General features: G+C 46.6%; 1 protein-coding gene and 1 long non-coding RNA gene across 3 annotated transcripts in view; one reads left to right on the top strand and one right to left on the bottom strand.

Annotated features, from left to right (window-relative positions):
• The window catches only part of LOC121817255 (uncharacterized), a 98,730-nt gene extending 95,931 nt beyond the window's left edge, over positions 1–2,799 (top strand). The window contains exon 7 of the long non-coding RNA XR_006057085.2: positions 107–2,799. This is a non-coding gene — a long non-coding RNA (uncharacterized LOC121817255). The remainder of the gene's footprint in view (positions 1–106) is intronic.
• Positions 1–12,371, bottom strand: part of NMNAT3 (nicotinamide nucleotide adenylyltransferase 3) — a 123,498-nt gene that overhangs the window by 67,410 nt on the left and 43,717 nt on the right. The gene's annotated exons all lie outside the window — the stretch shown is intronic.

Below are 12,371 nucleotides of genomic sequence, written 5' to 3'. Positions count from 1 at the left end.
TCCACTAGACTCCTCACTAGAGGATTCCACGTCTCAGAGAAGATTACAAAGTCTCTGGCTTCCCTCTTGTTCACCTCTTTCACTTTCTCTCTTGCTCATTCTGAAGAATTTGGCCACTATGTTGTGAGCTCCCTCATGGAGAGACTCACTGGGCAAAGAATGGAAAGTCCTCTGGTGATGACAGCCTGCGAGAAACTGAGTCCTGCTAACAACCATGGGAGAGAACGTGGAAGTGGATCTTTCCCAGCTGAGTCTTCAGATGAGACCACAGCCCCATGAACACCTTGACTGCAACCTTGTAAGAGACTCTGAACCAGACACCCCAATTTAGTGGAGCCGCCTCTAGATTCTTGGCTCACAGAAACTGTGAGATGATAAATGTGTGACATTTTAAGCTATGTTTGGGGGTAATTTGTTATGCAGCAACAGGTAACTAATAGAGTGACCAACAAGGGGGATGCATTTACTTCTTCCTTACTCCTCTTGCTATGTTGGCCTTGGCTATAATTCTGCAGTCAGAAGGGTAACATGGAGAGTCCTTGGTGACTGGAACCTGGTTCCTCTCTGTACTGGAGGAAACTGTTTTAATCTGGCCCCTGCTGCTGCCTGTACCAGCTGTATCCAACTACTGCTTGCTTCACACTTTATAGTCTAGCTGTGATAAACTTCTTGTCAGTGGTTTCTCTGTGAGCTCCTCATGCCTTCTGCTTCAACTTCAAGTGCTTCTATTTTTGGTTTGCTAACAAGTTTGTTTGGATTTTCCATAACATCTTAAACTTTTTGGCCAACCCAATATATGCTACTTCAGTTTCTTCCAACTGGAATATTCACAGTACATCCCAATCTGTTAAGACTCAACTCAGGTGATCATATTACTTAGGTGACTTCAATCATTATCTCCTGACTGCCTGCTAGGTGTTTGTTATCAGTTAGGGAGGTATTTGGCTGCAAGTTCCAGAAGCTAATCTCAACGACTTAAATAAATAAAGTTTTATTTGTTTTCTTTCTTTTTTTGGGGGGGGGGAATAGTTTCATCCTTTATTTTTTTATTTTTTATTATTTTTACTTTATTTTACTTTTACAATACTGTATTGGTTTTGCCATACATTGACATGAATCTACCACGGGTGTACATGCGATCCCAAACATGAACCCCCCTCCCACCTCCCTCCCCACAACATCCCTCTGGGTCATCCCCATGCACCAGCCCCAAGCATGCTGTATCCTGCATCAGACATAGACTGGTGATTCGATTCTTACATGATAGTATACATGTTTCAATGCCATTCTCCCAAATCATCCCACCCTCTCCCTCTCCCTCTGAGTCCAAAAGTCCACTATACACATCTATGTCTTTTTTGCTGTCTTGCATACAGGGTCATCATTGCCATCTTTCTAAATTCCATATATATGTGTTAGTATACTGTATTGGTGTTTTTCTTTCTGGCTTACTTCACTCTGTATAATCGGCTCCAGTTTCATCCATCTCATCAGAACTGATTCAAATGTATTATTTTTAATGGCTGAGTAATACTCCATTGTGTATATGTACCACAGCTTTCTTATCCATTCATCTGCTGATGGACATCTAGGTTGTTTCCATGTCCTGGCTATGAAATATCTGGGAGTAGGCAGCAGCTGGCACTGGATCACTGGCTAAACAATGACCTACAGTTTGTTCACTTTTCCCTAGTGGTCACAAGAGGTCAGCAAGATTGCTGCTATAGCCACATCCATCATGATTATAATCAAGCCAGGAAGAAGGAGCAAAGAGCAATACAGACTGGATGCCCCTCTTAAGCAAGAACACAAAAGTTTTTAAAGAACTTTTCTGTAGATTTTGCTTCTGCCTCATGGCCATAGGTTGAGTGGCCACTCTAGGCAAGAGAAGCTGGAAGAGCAAGTCTTTAGCTTTGTAGCCTCCAGTTTGGAAGCAGTAGGGAAAAGGGAGCTGGGAATAGGATTAGTTAATTCACAGCATCTGCCACACTGGCTTTCCTGACACCTAGGCTAACTGATCTCTGCTCACCTTTAGTAACTCACATACCACATTTTTTGGAAAAACCTACTCTTGTGTCTGTCTTCCCAACCAGAGAGTAAACCCCTTAAGAGAAGGAGTGGTGTTTTCTTCATTTTTGATCTCAACTTCCAGCACAGAGCCTGGCCCAGAGGAGGCCTGGGTGGAGACTGAAAGGGCACCAGCCAGCGGGCGAGTGGACCCATGTCCTGTTACTGGGAAGGCTTAAGCACCTCCTCAGGTACATACAGAAGTTGTCCTGGGAGTATTTTGAGCTACAGTGGTGTGAAGATAAAAAGTCTCAACTGAGGCAGGCTGTGGTTTGCTTCTCACTTCCTTTGAGGCAGTAGGGACACCCCCTGCTATGTGAGAAGAAAGTAGCCTGCGTGTGAGAGCTGCTGCCCCTGGCTTTTTCCAAGGGAGGGCGGATCTTTAATGAGAGAGTATCTGCAGAGTGTGCTGAGCTACTCACAGGAGCAGTCTTGTGATGAGCGTAGCTGAAGAGGATGGCTGGTTTTGTTTTGTTTCTGTTTGTTTGTCTTATTGTTGTTGTTGTTTTTACAATTGTTAGGAGGCCTTTCAAAATTCTATTTTATTTTGACAAAATATCATGTTTTTAGAGCCCTTAAAACATCTACCTGCAGCATCTCAGGTAACCTGGGGTATTGATGCATGTTCCCAAAGTCCCCAGAAACTGTAAATTAGAACGTTAGTTTGAATGGTGGCATCAGTGTGATGCAGTGCCATGTTGGAAGGAGAATAAATCATATGTAGTAAGTGTCTGTCTGTCTTTTCTTTCCTCACATGGAGCGACTTGCTCTGTCTTAACCGTGCCTCAGGCGGGAGGGTTCCCAGGCTCAGGAACAAAGTCAGTGCACCTGCATTGTTGAATCATTTGTACACTCCAGCTGGCTTCAACTAAACACCCTCCCAAGCCCAAACCCAGAGGAATACAATGACAGGACTGAGACGGACTCCCTCCTGGGGTCCACCAGAGAATAAACCCGGCTCAAATTTGAACACATCTCAGAAGCTGGATGCACGCCATAAATGACTCATCTATAAAACAGAATTAAAGAGAGGAAAAAAAATGTGACCCATCTGCTCTATCATGTCATATTATCCAGTGAGATGAAGCAAGTGTGGGGGACTTTTGCTACTGGGAAATGCTTCTCATCAAGAAGCATTTAATGGGAGGTCCACAGAATGAGCAGTAATTGCAGCTGAAGGGTTTAACAAGTAGAGAGAGTGGCACATGGTCTTCTTGGAATTTATCATTAAGCTGAAGGCAAAGCAAACAGATTCCACTGTTGGATCCTGCCTCCTACTGTACAGTCATCCCAACAGCATCTCATCGTGCTGTGTGCTCGGTCGTGTCCGACGCTTTGTCCGACCCCATGGACGGTAGCCTGCCAGGCTCCTCTGTCTATGGGATTATCCCATCAAGAACACTGGAGTGGGTTGCCAGGCCCTCTTTCAAGGGATGTTGCCGAATGAGGGATTGAAGCCATCTCTCTTGTGTCTCTTGCATTAAGTGGATTCTTTACCACTGTACCACCTAGGAAGCCCAACAGCCTCTCATCCTTTCCTCAGATACAACACGATGCTCTTTTCTCCTCACTTGTGCAAATGCTCTTCCAACCACCTGAAACACCAACCTTGCTCCTGTCTTCAAGGCTTTTTCCTTAGTCTCTACCCAATGCCTCCCTCTCCCATTGTACTAACTGTACCTGTTAGATATTACACATTTATCACTTTCTTCTTTCATCTGACCACAGACTTGTCATTGCTTTGTTTCCAGGTCGCTCTTCCTCAAGTAGAAGGTGAACTCCTACAAGGAAGTTTCTTATTCATCTAGGCCCTTTAACTTCTGCAGAGTTCTGGCACACAGGTGCTCTGAGTCCACCGATTCCATGAACAGATAGGTTTGGTCCCAGCCTTCCTGTTAACTTTCAATAGACTTACACATGACAGGAATATATGTGGCATGAATGAGAGAATGAGGGACTGTTTCTGACCAGTTCAGTTCAGTTCAGTCGCTCAGTCATGTCCAACTTTTTGCGACCCCATGAATCACAGCATGCCAGGTCTCCCTGTCCAGCACCAACTCCTGGAGTTCACCCAAACTCACATCCATAGAGTCAGTGATGCCATCCAGATATCTCATCCTCTGTTGTCCTCTTCTCCTCCTGCCCCTAATCCCTCCCAGCATCAGAGTCTCTTCCAATGAGTCAACTCTTCACATCAGGTGGCCAAAGTATTGGAGTTTCAGCTTTAGCATCATTCCTTCCAAAGAACACCCAGGACTGATCTCCTTTAGAATGGACTGGTTGGATCTCCTTGCAGTCCAAGGGACTCTCAAGAGTCTTCTCCAACACCACAGCTCAAAAGCATCAATTCTTCGGCGCTCAGCCTTCTTCACAGTCCAACTCTCACATTCATACATGACCACTGGGAAAACCATAGCCTTGACTAGATGGACCTTTGCTGGCAAAGTAATGTCTCTGCTTTTGAATATGCTATCTAGGTTGGTCATAACTTTCCTTCCAAGGAGTAAGTGTCTTTTAACTTCATGGCTGCAATCACCATCTGCAGTGATTTTGGAGCCCCCCAAAATTAAGTCTGACACTGTTTCCACTGTTTCTCCATCTATTTCCCATGAAGTGATGGGACCAGATGCCATGATCTTCATTTTCTGAATGTTGAGCTTTAAGCCAACTTTTTCACTCTCCTTTCACTTTCATCAAGAGGCTCTTTAGTTCTTCTTCATTTTCTGCCATAAGTGTGGTGTCATCTGCATATCTGAGGTTATTGATATTTCTCTCGGCAATCTTGATTCCAGCTTGTGCTTCTTCCAGCCCAGTGTTTCTCATGATGTACTCTTCATAGAAGTTAAATAAGCAGGGTGACAATATACAGTCTTGATGTACTCCTTTTCCTATTTGGAACCAGTTTGTAGCAACCTCCTTTTCAGATATTGACTTCCTCTCTTTGTTTGTCCCAAGCAGTCAAGACTGTGCCTTCCAGGGATATAAGCTAACCTTTCCAGCTTCCCAGAAACACCCAGGGCTCCTCCCCAAGATTCCAGTTTACCCAACTCAGGCTGAAATCAAACAAGATGTTCCTGCCCTGTTGTACCACCTCTGATGCCAGGATTCCATGAACAGGGATATACGGGCCTCCTGCACACTGACACCAAGGTCGCTCCTCTGCCCTGATGGTCATCAGCTGTGGCTTTGCCAGGTGGGAAGACTATGAAGGTGTTATTAAATTAAGGATCAGAAATGAGGGTACCTTGAATTATCCAAGGTGGGCCCAATTTTAACATGATTAGGGTCCTAATAAGAAGGAGGCACGACAGTCACAGGGAAAGACGTAAGGACCAAAGCAGCGATCAAGAGGCAAGAAGATGCTTTGCTGCTAGCACTAAGACAGAGGGAGGGACTGTGGCCGAGCAGTGCACGTCGGGCCCACAAGGAAACAGTCTTGCCTAGAGCTTCGAAAAGGAGTGCAGCCTTGCTGACACCTTGACTTCAGACTTCTGACCTCCTGAATTATAAGAAAGTAAAACTGTGTTGTTTTAAGCCAATAATGTGTGGTAGTTTGTTATAGCAGTCACAGGAAACTCATACACTCACTTCTTTGGGGCAGGCTCTCGAGGTGACCTTCAAACTGGGGCAGGAAAGGCTCAGGAACTGAGCCAGTAAGGAGGATATCGAAGAGTGTGTCGGGACCAGGGACCAGCACTGCAAAGGTTCAGAAACCACCACTTAAGGACAGTGATGAACACACTGGCTATGGGACCCTATGTGATGTGAGCCATTGTGCAAGCGGCCCAAGGTGAGGGTGCAGAGAGTGCAAGGATCACACAGGCCTACAAGGGGTCTGGGGGCGGGGTGCCTAGATTTCATCTTATAGGCAATGAGGAACCTCTGAAGGATTTTAAGAGCTCTCAAGACCTCCCAGGATGGTGTGCCAGGAAGCAAGCCCCAGGATGGCTGCTACCCCCAGGGCCCTCTGCTTGGCAAAGGTTAGGCAGTCCCCAGCTTCCCAGAGGATGACTTTTCCTGTTGCCTACATTTCACCTCAATCACCAGGTAATGTGTACTGGCCAGTGACCCCACATGCACTAAATTCTAACAAATGTAACCCTCAGCCCATTTGTCACAGGTCATCGCAGAGACACAGAAAGGAAAGGCGAGCCGGGAAGGTTAAGTGTTGTCACTGCAGATGTAATGTACTAATGCTCATTGCTGGGAAGGCAGTCAATTTACCTTTCCCTGAGGAGAGTAACTCTAACACGACCTGGCCTGGGGATAGTGGTTGAAAACATCCCTGTTTATTTTAGACATAAAGCAGATGGCTTCGGGCAGAATAGAAATGGATTCCACAAACATCTTTCATTACACAGACCTCTTGACTGGACTCCTCATCTTAAAGAAAACAGAGACGCAGTTTGGATTTGTAGAGTTGACGAGCACAGTTTTTAGGGCCCAGGGAGATCATCTCCATCTGCACGACTGCGTCAACTTCTCCAGGGCAATCAACCTTCACACAAACTCTGGGGCACTTTTTCTTTCAACTTTACCAGATCTGCTTGCTGTTGCTATGGGCACGCAGTACTGCTAAGAACAACAGCAGACCCAGCCTCCTCTGTCGTGTGAGGCGCCTCCGCCAGCCACCCCTTGGAGGAAACAAACATGCCAATTAAGCACTCGTCCTAATTATGAGGATCGCAGGAAAGCAGGCAGCCTGGCTCTTCAGTTTTGAGAACTTTCAAAACATTTGGAGGAGGCCAAGGAATGGAATGAGGTCTCTTGCAACCCCACACTCAGGAGCTGGGACTGATTTCACTGTTATAGGAGGGAGGAAGTGAATAGCAGCTACAAGGTTTGTTGAGTGACAGGCTGGGCACTGTGTGGAAACCTTGCATACATTGGTGCTGATTCTTCCAACGTGCCTGGAAGGAAAAGGTTGGTGCCTGAGTTCTGGTGAAGAGTCTAATCAACTTCTCCGAGCCTCAGTCACATGGGAAATGGAGATAACTACACATACCTCCTAGGGCTGTCTTGAGGGTCATTGGAGTTGACCCACTTAGCACAGTACCTGGCCCATAGTGGGTTCTCCAGGAATATTAGCTCCTTTCTCTCCCCTTTCATTATACTTAGAACAGAATTCATCAACCTCACATCCACTTCAACCTGTTCACCTTGCTTGAAAAAGAGCCTACCATTTCATAGCCACCCATGATCGAAACCTGGCAGGTTTTAGGAATATGTCAGCATTCCCAACCTGGGAGGTAACTCGCTCAGATCAGCTTGAGTTGCTGCCATAGGAGAGGGCTCCCCTAAAAGACCACTCTCACATACCACTACTGTCGTTTCTTTTCGTTTGACTTTTAGTTGCTAAGTTATGTCTGACTCTTTGTGACCCCCATGGACTGCAGCCTGCCAGGCTCCTCTGTCCATGGGATTTTCCAGGCAAGAGTGGGTTGCCATTTCCTTCTCCAGGGGAATCTTCTTGATCCAGGGATCAAACCCATGTCTCCTGCATTGGCAAGTGTATTCTTTACCTCTGAGCCACCTGGGAAACCTAGCTTCTAGGCTAGTTCTAGCCGTAACAATAAACTTGAAGCATCGCTTATCTTAGAATTGAGTTGAGTTGATATTGAGAAGCAGAGGAATGAATAGTTTAATGTCACTCAGGTAGAGGCAGCATCTTCTGAAGTTGACGAAACCTGCCGCAAATCACAGTCAAATCGTCAACTTCAAATGAAGGTATCAGAGGAGGTAACAGGTGAGAAGCGGTGCCTGGGGTCTGCTATGAGGAGCATGAAGTAGCAGACTGTGCTAGTGCCTTGGAGGTATAGGGCGAAAGGAAATCTGGCCCTGTCCTCCTAATCCTGCAGGTGCTGAGGACGTCAGGTAGGACAGAGTCTGCATGAGCTCCCAGCATTCCCTCTCCCAGCCTTTGGCTGGGCATGCTGCTGCATTCCCCAGTATCCTGTGCAGCAGGGTGAGGCCACATGACTAAGGCCTGGCCAGTGATCTATGAATAGAAGTGTTGAGTGGGACTTCCAGTAATTCTATTTAAAAGGGAAAGGCATGCTTTTCTCCTCTTCTCCCTTCCTGCTGTCTAGAACATGACTACTGGAGTATGGAAGCTAGCTTGGACCTTGACTATGAGGATCAACTCCAGGCTTGGCAGAGAATAAGCCAAGAGAAGGGCTTTTCTGGTAGCTCAGCTGGTAAAGAATCTGTCTGCAATGCAAGAAACTCCAGTTCGATTTCTAGGTCAGGAAGTTCCCCCGGAGAAGGGAGAGGCTACCCATTCCTGTATTCCTGGGCTTTTCTCAGATGATAAAGGATCCGCCTGTAATGTGGGAGACTTGGGTTCGATCCCTGGGTCAGGAAGATCCCCTGGAGGAGAGCATGGCAACCCACCCCAGTATTCTTGCCTGGAGAATCCCCACGGACAGAGGAACCTGGTAAGCTACAATCCATGGGGTGCCAAAGAGCAAGCCAAGAGAAAGTCAGGACCCTGAGGACCTAGATTGCTGACCTCCAGGTGTTTTTTTTTTTTAAACTGAGGAGAGAAATAATCTCCTAAATCACTATTATTTTCTATTTTCTGTTATATACAACTAAACCTAAATCAGTTTAGGTTGAGGGAATGGCCACCCACTCTAGTATTCTTGCCTGGGAAGTTCCATGGACAGAGGAACCTAGTGGGCTCCAGTCCATGGGGTCACAAACAGTCAGACATGACTGAGCAACTAACACACACACAAGGAATGTTTATTGAATTTGGATATAAAGAAATTAAAATTGTGTAAACTTTTAAGTTTCTATTGTCACTGTTAAACCTATTTTATATACAGAAACTCAAATGGATATTGTTTGACAGGGAAAATACACCTAACAAAAAATTCTACCATCACTTAATTTTGTATATGAATTTTTCATAGGAGGAAAAATCCTTACTCAGGACTCTAGAAGGCTGAAATGTGCAGTAGTGAATCTGCTTTTCTGTGGATCACAAAAGCCAGACTCTGTCCTATCTCCTTCCCCCTAAAACAGATTCATTATGGTGTGCTGTCGTGCTCTGCTTCGAGTGGGCATTTGCCATATGGCTTGGCAGTTTAATGGTTTTCTGATACTTGACAAAAATGAAGCGCAATCATTTTGCAAGGAGTTTGCGTTCCTAGATGGGTCTTTTCCAAATAACAGCTGTGCCTCAAAATTGAGTTACTCAATTTGCAATTTGTGGACACAATACTCAAACATTTACAAGTGAGCAAAACCTCAAATCACTTGGGCTATTTCCAGACTTCAGAGTTTATGAAGTTTTTAGCAATGTTATGAGTGTGCAGCTGTCGACAAGCTCAAGCCAACGTCTCTGAACCATCAGACCCAGCAGGCAGCAATGATGTCCTACTTACTTAGCAGGCATGTGGAGCCGACCACAAACCATCAGGGAGAAAGAACATGAGGGAGAGAGATAAGTCTCATGCCAAAGTCCACAGACTAACTCCCCATTCCTTCCTCTAGTGACCCCATGGACTGCAGCCTTCCAGGCTCCTCCGTCCATGGGATTTTCCAGGCAAGAGTACTGGAGTGGGGTGCCATTGCCTTCTCCACCCAACTGTAGAGATGACACCCAAATCTATTGTGCTACTCACGACCCCGCTATGAGCCCCGATAGGTCCATGGATGGCCATCTGGCACTGGCTTGATAGCAAGCCAGACAGACGTGGATTCAAAGCCAATAAGTACTTCCAAACTGAGTGACCTTGAGCATGCCAGTCAGGAGAGGCCAGGTGAGGTACATTAACAAACAACCCCCAAATCTCAGTAGCTTAAAACAATGAAAGTTAATTTCATGTTCCTTTAGACTCCCAGTCCTTGCTTACTGAGGGCTCTGTGTCATCTTTGTCCTCAATCCAGGACCCAAGTCAGTGGAGGAGTCACTATCTGGAATAGTCATTCACAGTAGCAGAGAAAAAGAAGGCTCTGGAGGGTCAAATGGGCACATGTCACTTCCAACAAACCCACCTGACTTCAACAAGCTAGAAAATATAATCTGACTCTGTGTCCTGAAGTTAGACAGCCAGAAGTATTTGGTGAATAGCTCTGCAGTTATGAGTTAAATCAACTATCTGAGCCTCAGTGACCCATGTGGAAAATGGAGATAATTACACATACCTCCTCAGATTGTCATGAAGATTATTGGAGTTGACCAGGTAGGGTACTCAGAACAGTGCTGGCCCGTAAGAGGTTCTCCAGAACTTCTAACCATTCCGTGTGTCCAAAACAGAATTCACCACCTCCCACACCTGTTTCTGGACGGCCTGTAGCCCTCATCTGTGTTTTCAGTCACCAATGATCAAGACCTGCCAGTTAGCTATGACACTTCATCATCCTTCCTCATGTCCCTCCAATACAATTAGCCTCCAAGTGCATCCAATGTTCTTTGCATGAGGTCACCTTTCATCACAACTGAGACCTGCCCTACTAGAGGATTTCATCACTTTCTTGTACCAATTAGGGCAACTGCAAATAAGAGACAGGAGCTCTGGTGATCTCAGTTCCCCTCCCCACCAAAGGCAAAGCAGTGAAGGAGCATGGCATGATCAGAAGCCATCAGGCCACTGCACAGAATAAAGGGAGAGCTGAACGTGAGATGTCAGGATGGACTGGGGACAGGATAGCGTCACAGTCCCAGGCTGGGTGGGGTCCCATGGTACCCACATGGTGACGGGGGCTCACACCAGTGTACAATGCTATCCCGGAGAGAGGCAGCGGATGTGGGCTGGACAGTCACCCCCACCCCCAGTGAGGGCTTTCACATAGGATAGGGTGAGAGAACTCTTGAATCACCTCTCCACCCCCAATATGGCCCAATCCAATCTTTTCTCAATATTCTGAGCAGATGAAGTAGTTCTAAAGTTTGGGTTCAATCACTCAGACCAATGTGATAAACTACTGAGTGTTTACTATGCACCAAGCACTTTACAAAATCTGGGCCTTTGTGCTAAGCCAGTGATAAAATCTTCAGTAATTTTGTTCTTCACTGGCATTTATGAGCTAGGTCAGGTCCTTCATCTGGCATCAGAAGGAGACTTGGAGACTCTGGCCTCATTCCACCTCTCCTAATTGTCTCCTGACTGTTCTCTCTGTTTGCTCCGTGTGCTCCACCTCCTCACCAAGCTGGGACCACCTGCCACGTTCTGATGAGTCTTCTCAGTCTTTCTGCTTCTGGGGGTGGGGTGGGGGGGCGTCTCTGGTTAAGCCACTTCCTAGAGCTAGAATCTCTTCTAAGCCAACCCTCCCACAGAGCTCCCCCTGGTGGCCCACCAGGAAGTCAAGTGTTCCTTTTCCTGACCTCTTCATGGTGACACTCTGTCTGTAAGGTTGAGCCCTCACACTTTTCTTGCAGAACAGACTGTAAAGCCCTGAGGGCAAGGATCTCAGTGCTTCTCATGAAGAGTTGAAGGCAGATAAGGAATATTCACCTTATTCATTGGGGGACAAGATAAAAGTGAAAAGTAGATGAAAATGGGAGCCAGGGAGCACTGATCTAGGCTGAAGCAGGAAGAGGCAGCTGAGGAAACATCCTCCAAACCAGAAGAGCAGAGCCCCAGGTCTGTCCACCCTCCCAACTTCCTTTCCCCCTTGCTTCCAACAACCAGTGCTTCCTGGTCTTCAATTTGCTTTATTTTAACCCATTCAAACTCTGTCTCGCAATCTAGGGTGTCAGCTCCCTTTTGGACTGGAATTTTGCTCTCACCCCATGACCTGTGTCTGCTGTCTTGTCCCGGCCCAACCCAGGCTCCTGATTCCTCCTTCAGACACATCATCGGACTCCTTTGTTCCCTCTCTTGTCTCTGCCCAGGCCTTGTCCAGGGTGCATGCCCGAGGCCCTGCTCCAGTCCAACAGGGGGCAGTGAGACACAGTGTTGGGAAAGCCATTTCATACCCTCTATAGCCCTGGGCGGTGGCAGGAGTGGGGGGGGGTTCCTCTATGGCAGCAAAATGCAGAACTGTTCATAATGAGAGCAGGGGACGGCACCAAGGCCCTTCTAGGGACCAAACCTCAAAACTGGCAGCCATCTGGGCTCTTCCCCCTCCTTGACCTCGACAGCCTGTCAGCTCCACCTCTGTAATATCTTTATTAACCAGCTCTCTCTCAAATTCCATAGTTGTTGTCTTGGACTGGGGCTCATTATTTCTCAACTGGACCTGAGTGCACTCTTAATCTGTTTCCTGTCTCCAGTCTCACCTCTGATACACCCTCAGCTTAGCTGCCCAAGGGATCTTTTAACATGCACATCTGGTTCCCTCTAAATCCTCTG

Source organism: Ovis aries, chromosome 1, assembly GCF_016772045.2.
Source record: "Ovis aries strain OAR_USU_Benz2616 breed Rambouillet chromosome 1, ARS-UI_Ramb_v3.0, whole genome shotgun sequence".
Lineage (NCBI taxonomy): Eukaryota > Metazoa > Chordata > Mammalia > Artiodactyla > Bovidae > Ovis > Ovis aries.
Note: the sequence above shows the minus strand (reverse complement) of the source record. Positions and strands in the feature narration are given on the sequence as shown.